The following is an 8,121-nucleotide window of genomic DNA, read 5'->3' on the forward strand; positions in this document are numbered from 1 at the left end:
TGCCAGTAGGTAGCTAGGAAGATCAGTCTGTGGGATTCAGTGACAGCCCTCCTTCATGATCTGGCCAGCATAGAACTAGGGCAAATAACTACACAGGCTGAGGGGCAATTGCAGAAGGGCTTTTGAGAGAAGAATGGCGATTAAGAAGATGGTAGGTATTTCAGGCACTGCATCATTTCCATTTAGTGGCTCTATAGACATTTATGAAGCACATATGGACCAGGCCTTGTGCTAGGAGGTAGAGGTGCTTTGGAGAAATACCTTGGGGAAGGGCTGAGCATAGTGGCTCATGCCTGCAATTCTAGCACTTTGAGAAGCCGAGGCAGGTGGATTGCCTGAGGTCAGGAGTTCGAGACCAGCCTGGCCAACATGGGAAACCCCATCTGTACTAAAAATACAAAAGTAGCCGGGTATGGTGGTGCACATCTGTAATCCCAGCTACTCGGCAGGCTGAGGCGAGATAATCGCGTGAACCCCGGGAGGTGAAGGTTGCAGTGAGCTGAGATCGCACCATTGCACTCCAACCTGGGTGACAAAAGGGGAAGGCCTCTGACCCTGACTGTCCCCAACAGACTGTCCCCAGCCCCATGAGCTTTGGATATTTTCTTAATCAGTTCCCCTCTTATTTACTTTATTTTCACAGAATAACTGCTGTTTCTAACTAGAAACCAAGCATTAACCAAATAAAAAACTCAAAAGTTCTTCTTTACCATTTAATAATGTCAACTATTTAGGAGGTTTAAAATTCTCTCCTGATCCTTGTTGTTGTACATGGTGTCTACTTCATAGTCTTTGTTGTGAAATTGACATTTTGGGTGCTCTTTTTGTCACTTGGCGTTATTTTATAGAGACTGTTCCTTGTTTCAGTAAAATGAATATATTTGTCATTTTGATGCCTGCACAATATTTTATTGTGTGGTCAAGTCATATATATATATAATATATATATATATAAAACTTACATATATATGATATATATATATATAACTTATATATATATAATTTTCTAGCTCTTGGGAACTTGGTAAAAAAAAATAATAAACAAATTTGGTTTAGCCATACCTTACTGCCAAGTAGGCATTACATCTACTTGTAGCACTTATTTATTTATTTATTTGAAACAGAGTCTCGCTCTGTTGCCCAGGCTGGAGTGCAGTGGCATGATCCCGGCTCACTGCAACCTCTGCCTCCCAGGCTTAAGCGATTCTTCTGCCTCAACCGCCTAAGTAGCTAGGATTACGGGTGCGTGCCACCACACCCAGGTGTTTTTTTTTTTTTTTTTTTTTTTTGAGATGGAGTCTCACTCTGTCACCTGGTCTGCAGTGCAGTGGCACAATCTTGGCTCACTACAACCTCCACCTCCTGGGTTGAAGCGATTCTCCTACCTCAGCCTCCTGAGTAACTGGGACTACAAGAGTGTGCTACCAGGCCCAGCTAATTTTTGTATTTTTAGTAGAGATGGGGTTTCACCCTGTTGGCCAGGACGGTCTCGATCTCTTGACCTCGTGACCTGCCCACCTTGGCCTCCCAAAGTGCTGGGATTACAGGCATGAGCCACTGTGCCTGGCCGAATTTTTGTATTTTTTAGTAGAGAGAGGTCACCATGTTGGCCAGGCTGGTCTCAAAATCCTGACCTCAAGCGATCCACCCACCTCAGCCTTCCAAAGTACTGGGATCACAGGCATGAGCCACTGTATCCAACCTTCTAGCTCTTCTTTATTTTTTATTTGTATCTTTTATTTTTGAGACAGAGTCTCGCTCTGTTGCCGAGGCTGGAGTGCAGTGGTACGATCTTGGCTCACTGCAGCCTCTGCCTCCTGGGTTCAAGCCATTCTCCTGGCCCAGTCTCCCAAGTAGCTGGGACTACAGGCATGCACCACCATGCCTGGCTAATTTTTTTGTAGAGATGGAGTTTCGCCATGTTGGCCAGGCTGGTCTCGAACTCCTGGCCTCAGGTGATCTGCCCGCCTCAGCCTCTAGTTCTTCTTTAACATAGAAAATATATTTATAATTGTGGTTTCATGTATGGAGTAGGTTATTTTTTTTCTCTTGAATAACTTCCTGGTATCCATCCAGAAGTGAGATCCTGCAAAGCAGTCCATCAGTTTTGTTGGCATTTCTCTCCAGAAAGATGGTCAAATTTATAGCTTCATGTGCATTTTTCCACACCTCTGTCAGCTTAGAGTTTTACACCTTCTAAAAGGTTTTTAGTTTAACAAGTTGATGTTCTTCCTGAGTCTAGTTTTTGTTTTATTTTTTATTTTATTCATTTATTTTGAGACAAGGTTTTGCTCTGTCACTCACACTGGAAGGCAGTGGCGCGATCTCCGCCTCCTGGGTTCAAGCGATTCTTGTGCCTCAGCCTCCTGAGTAGCTGAGACTACAGGGGATGTGCCACCACACCTGGCTAATTTTTGCATTTTTAGTACAGACGGAGTTTCACCATGCTGGTCAGTCTGGTCTCGAACTTCTGGCCTCAGATTATCCACGCGCCTTGGCCTCCCAAAGTGCTGGGATTACAGGTGTGAGCCACCGCACCCGGCCTCTAAATGTTGCATTTCTCTGGGAAATAGACTTTCAGAAAGTGTTTTCTCTTGAGGTATGATATCCCAGGAGGTGCCAGGAGATGGCGCTGTGACCCTGTACTTAGGCTCCCTCAGAAGGCACTGTGGACTTAGTGGTAGGGGGGGTGTGTGTGCATCAGGAGAGGGGATATCAAGAAATCCAATGGGCTTCCCTGTAGCCCCAGTTTCCCACCTGAGTTCAGAAGACCTGGTTTGGGGGATGTGGAGTCTTCATTTCCCTGCCCTGCCCTGTGGTGAATCTTTCATTCTATCCAAGTTCAACTGAACCTAAGTCGATGAAGTGTTCACTCAAGAGGCCAGACATAGTTCATGCCTTCCAAAACACTTATTCATAAGCAAGTGGAGTGAAAATGCTGCATTTCCTACAAAACAGGTTCAAAGTGCTATGAGTTACTGGAAATTCGAGAGGTTGCCTCCAGCTACAGCGCTGAGGTCTTGCTGAGAGTGGGGATTAGGCTGGGCTGACTGGGGAGTTGGAGTGTGAACAGAGCATGGAGGGGAGTGGAGACCAGGGTTTGGGGTCTGAACAAGAGCCGCTATGAGCCTGGATCCTTCCTGGAGACAAAATGGAAGTTGAGACTGGGAAAACAAGAAAAGACACACTGTGATGGAACCATGATGCCAAGCGGAGAAGTATAAACTTTGTTTTGCAAGCATCGGTGTGCCTGTGGAAGTTTTACAGCAAGAAAATGGTAGGATCATGTCTCTACTTTGGCACAATTATCCTGAGGTTTAGTAAATTCAGTGGTTTTCCTTCTGTGTTCTACAGACGCATTATCTTCGTCTGTCTGACCTCTCAGTAGTGGCTGGTAGGGTTGCCTACTTTCCTCTTCCTGAAGCCCTCTCTTTCCCTGGCTTCTGTGAAGCCCCTCCTCTGTCTCCTTTGCAGCCTCTTCCCTTCATCCAGCCATTAGACTGCACCTCAGCGAGGCTCTGCTCAGCCTGTACTCTCCCCTGGGCCATCTCAGGTTAATTACACCCTATACTGAGATGACTCAGCCCAGGCCTCCCTCTGAGCTCCAGACCCATTTATCCAACTGCCAACTTGACAGTTCCTCTTCACTGTTTCGGAAGCATCTTTAACTCAAGTCCCAGACTCCCCCACCCAACCTTGCCTAATACTGGTCCTCTTCCGGTGTTCCTTGCTGCGGGGACAACCAACACCAGCATCCATACAATTAATCAGGTTAAAACTCTCTGAGGCATCCTCTACACCTCCCCCTTCCTCAACCCCTTTCCCAACCCATCCCCAAATCCACTGGACCCGACTTCCTTGACACAGATCGAAACTGTCTGCTCTTCCCATACTCCTCTGCCATTCACGTAGGTCAAAGCCACACCGTTTTTCACTTGGACCGCTACAGCGCCTCCTAACTGCCCTTCTGCATGGCCCCCCTCCAATCCCCTCTTCACACTGTGGCCAGAGCCATCTTTTCAAAGTATAAAACTGACCATGTTGCCAACTACCTTAGTGAAATCTCTACATTGGCTTCCCATTGCTTTTTTTAAAAAAATCCATATTGTTGAAATAATACAGAAAAAAGCATAAAGCAAATGTACAATTGAGGACCCTTGAAACAAGCTGCCATGAAAAGAGACAACCTTGACAGCCATCCCTCTCCATGTGTCCCTCAAAATAGAACTGCCTCCTGCCCCCACCTCCAGGCCAACTCTCCTGACTTTTATGGTAAGTATCTTTTTTTTTTTTTTGATCACTCCAACATGCATCCCCTAAATACTATAGTTCAGCCTTGCCTGCTTTTTTTTAAAAAAATTATCTATCTGTTAGGTCTTCTTTAATCTAGAAATCCTCCTCCATCTCTTTTACCTTCCCTCTTGCAATGAATTTGTCCTGTAATGTTTCCATTGCTTTTAAAATAAGAAAAAATTCTCTTCCATTCCCGTAAGGCCTTTCTTGGTCTGATTTCCCCCAAATCCCTCTAGCCTAATCTGCCAACAGGCTCTGCTGTTCACTCTCATTCCAACCTCTTTTTGCCCACCCCCCTACTCTCCCTCCATCACTCTCCTCCACTCTCCATCGCACCCGCCTCCCCCTCCCTGCAGTTCTTTTGGAAAGGCTGCTCCTTCTGCCTGAAATGCTCTTCCCTCCCTTTGTCTCCCAGTTAACCCCAACTTATTTATTTTACATCTCAGCTAGAGTGTTCCCTCCTTAGAGAAGCCATCCCCTCCCGTGTGACCTGGTCAATCCTCACCCCGCAGCCTCTTACAGGCCCCTCCCTTCTTTTCCCCAGCACGGTCAAAGTTGTTGGCTTTCCTTTTGCTTGAGAGATGATGTGATTAAAGACTGTCAGCTCCATGCGGGTAGGAGTTATGTCCACTTTTGCTCACCATTTTTCCCCCCCGCTACCCAGCTGGGAGCCTGGCACATCACTGTCCAATTACAAATTTGCTGACTGCTGCCCAGGGAGAGAGACAGCAGACAAGACATCAAAAGGGAGGCTGGCTGTGGAGACCTGGATTTAGGAGCCCTGCTTCCCGAAGAAGTGAGAGCTGAAGCAGCAGGGACAGGTGGTGTCCCAGGAGCAGAATGGAGGAGAGGAGGGCAGAGGTTCTTCCCTAGAACACTTGAGGCCAGGCCAGTACCCTTTGCCCACCGCATGTCAATACCACAGGAGCCAGCCTGGGCCAGGATGGCTGGAGAGGCTCCTGGGGCCAACCACTCCCACTTGGGCCCATGGGGCTAAGTGGAAACAAATGTTCCCTGGCTTTCCCCCAGCCCCGTTGTGGTGGGCGAGCAGCAGCCCCTCCCTCCTTAGCCCGTGCTCCCCTATCCCCTTTCAAGCTCCCCCTGAGTTCTTTCTCCCCGGACTGGGGGGGGCATGGATAGGCTTGAAAGAGGTAGAAGATGGGAGGCAGGTGGGCTCTGCGGGAAGCTGGGGCCTGGTATAGGGGATTCTCTTACCCCTGCCTTGACTAGAGCCACGACCTTGCTCTGGAAAAGCACACTTTCCTGGCTTCAGGTGGGCTGCGAGTGTGGGAGGAGAGCTGTCTGCGATGCAGAAGGAAGAGGAAAATGAGCCTCTCTCCTCGCTGTCTTTTCTTTTTCTATCTTTCTCCATCTCTCTAAGGGGTTGGCCTTTCCTCTCTCTGTTCTCCAGGGACCCAGAAACCAAGGGCTCTTAGGAATTCTCAAGGCATGTCACCTCCCTGAAGGAATAGGAGTTCCTGGGGACAGAGAGGGAAGGACAGATAGGAGTTCTGGGGACAGAAGGAGGGAAGTAGGGAGGGAAAGAGGGAGGTTCGTGGGAGGGGAAGGGTCACAGGCCCAAATTCCTGGGCTCCTGCAGCTTTAGCCATTCTGAGAAATGACAAACAGAGAAAGGGATTTAGAGACAGACACAAATAGAGACCGAATTATGGACATGGGAGAGATGTAAAAAGGCACAGAAAGACAGTGAGAGAGAATCCGCCAGAAACAGAGGGCTTTGCTTTCGCCCGCAGCGATTCTGATGTTATCTATTTCCAGCTGCCTCTCCCCCCCAACTCCACTGCCCCCACTCTGCCCCTCCTTCCTCCTTAACCTTCAGTCTCTCCTTTCCCGTCTCCCTTTTGCGCAGGGCCTAGACATAGTATGGACAGGTTCCCAGGATTGAAGGGAGAGCGACGAAGGAAGGTGGGGTGGGCAGGGCCCAGAGGATAGGGAGGGGGGTCAGACTGTCACCTCCCCATTCAGGCCACCCGTTTCCGGGCTGCTGTATTCCCACTCTAGTCTCTTGTGAACGTTCTTCTGCATGCATATCTCTGCAGAGGTGGTGTGTGTGTGTGTGTGTGTGTGTGTGTGTGTGTGTGTGTGTGTGTGTGATGTGTTTCAGCCTGAGCCAGCCCATCTGTGTGTCCGTCCATACCTGTGGGTAAAAAATCACAGCATTATCTGGGGGAGGGAGGATGTCCTGTGGTTTCTGTGGGGTTATCTGGAGGCCTGTGCCCAGTCATTGGTGTGTGTGAGGGGGCAAGTATGTCACATATCTTCATCTATCTTTGTGCACCACGGTCTGTTTCCTCCTGCCACCCCCCTCCAGCCCCTGCTCCTTTGTAAGTCTTCTAAGGTGATACTGGTGGGTTGAAGGCTCAGGAACATCTGAATTCATCTCTTTGGAGGTTTGGGGGCAAAACAACAGAAGTCATCCTCTGGCTCTGCCCAGATGTCAGCCAGCCTCTTGATGAGGATGCGGAGAGGGCAAAGGAGAGTGAGCAGAAGGGTGCTCCTGGGGCAGAAGCCCTAGGAATTGGGACTCCAGGAGTCCTGCTTGTCACAGATTCCAGCCCACCTCCCCGCCACCCCCCAACCCTGCAATGCTCTGCAGGCACTACTGGGCCAACTGATTCTGGAATGGGACTGTGTGGGGGAGGGACAAAGGCTTGGGGAGTCCAGAGATGGCAAAAGATTCTGCAAGATCTGGCCAGAGTGAGTGCTGCAGGAGGGGTGGGGCCAGCTGTGTATGTTTGTAGGAAAGGTGGGGGGTGGGGGCAGAAAGGCCGCCTGCGGGGGAGAAGGCTTCTTGGCAAACGCCCCAGTTTCCTGAGCTGATCCCTGCTCCCTGCCACTGCTCCCAATTCTGTTGTTTCAATAACATCATTTTTATCCACCCCACAGAGAGACTGTGTCTTAGGAGGGGGAGGCGGGGAGCAGGGCTAGGGCATGGGGGAGGGGTGGTAATGGAGAGAGGCTGGGGTCTGGAGGCAGCAGGGACTAGATTTGGGGCGCTCCCTCCTCAGGCAGAGGCAGGGCGGTCTCAGAGCCCAGGTCCCCTGATGACAAAGACAAATACATTAAAATTCTTGCCTCGGAGAAGAATGCAGGATAGGGAGAGCATTTCATAATCTGCAATAACAGTAGCAGGGTGGGAGCAGGGCTGGGCAGGGGGTTCGGAACCCAGGCAGTGGCTCCCAGGAGGCTGGCCACTGGCCACCTGCAGCCTCCAGGGACCCCCAGAGCCCTCTAGCTGGCTATTTGGTACCACATGGCCGGAGTGTGCACCCAACCTGGGTATGTCTTTGAATGTGTAGTGTCCAAAGTTGGCATTGACCTGTAGTAACTGTCCAGATTGGCATTGCCCCGTAGAAACAGCAACTGTGTGCAAAGTTACTAGGTGCAGGGGCTCTGTGTGGCATTTGGATAATGTTAAAGGCTAAAATGGGAGAGGGCAGTGCTTGGACCAGACCCTCTCTCTATGACTCCCCTGTTCCCCTTCTTTAGCATGTCCTAGTCCCTTCATCAGAACTCTCTGTATCCAGTACAAGGGGTTGAGCTGATGCAGACTGGACACCAGAGCCCTGATACGGAGCTTGCTTGCAGGCAAGGCCAACACTTCTCCAGTTCTCTCATCTCTGTCTGCTCATTCCTTCCCCCATCTGCCTCCTCCCCTGGGGTCACCTCCCTTAGCCCCTTGGCCTCATCTTGATCTACTTGTCCCCCCTCTCTGGGCGACTCAGGATCTTGTCTTCTCTTTCTGGTCACCAAGGTTGTTTGTCTCTCTTGGAAGTGACCTCAGTCCCCACGATCAGGTCCCCCTCT

The sequence above is a fragment of the Macaca fascicularis genome, chromosome 12, assembly GCF_037993035.2.
Source record: "Macaca fascicularis isolate 582-1 chromosome 12, T2T-MFA8v1.1".
NCBI classification, from domain to species: domain Eukaryota; kingdom Metazoa; phylum Chordata; class Mammalia; order Primates; family Cercopithecidae; genus Macaca; species Macaca fascicularis.